Genomic DNA, 465 nt, shown 5'->3' with positions numbered 1-465 from the left:
GAAGCTTATACAGAAGCAAAATAGAATGAAAATATCTTTAGGAGTGGCTACGTAGAAGCTAGTAGAATAAACAGCCGCAAAGTAGGGACAATACTTCCACTTTAAGCGTCAAAGTAGGGCCTATATTTCGACTCGTGTGGATTGCGGGCCAGTCCTTGATCTGACCCAGACGAGACTGTCAAGACAATAAGAGAGAAAAATATTATTTTTAATAGTGTTAATTTCTTCTTTTCTATAATTTTAGACACCCGGACAGTTTTTTGAGAAGGGTGAAAAAATGTGGCTGATTGAAACTTATAAATTTTCATGGTATGGATTGCGGGCCATTTCCTAATGATTTTCATTTATGCTATGCGTTAGACTTTATTCAGCAGTTGAGTACACCAAAAGTCGAGTCGCAGTCGACCAACATCTCCTACCAGATCCCTAGCCTTCATCCTTTATTTATAGACCTCGTTGGTATTT

The sequence above is a fragment of the Belonocnema kinseyi genome, chromosome 9, assembly GCF_010883055.1.
Source record: "Belonocnema kinseyi isolate 2016_QV_RU_SX_M_011 chromosome 9, B_treatae_v1, whole genome shotgun sequence".
Taxonomy (NCBI): domain Eukaryota; kingdom Metazoa; phylum Arthropoda; class Insecta; order Hymenoptera; family Cynipidae; genus Belonocnema; species Belonocnema kinseyi.
This window is presented reverse-complemented; position numbering follows the sequence as displayed.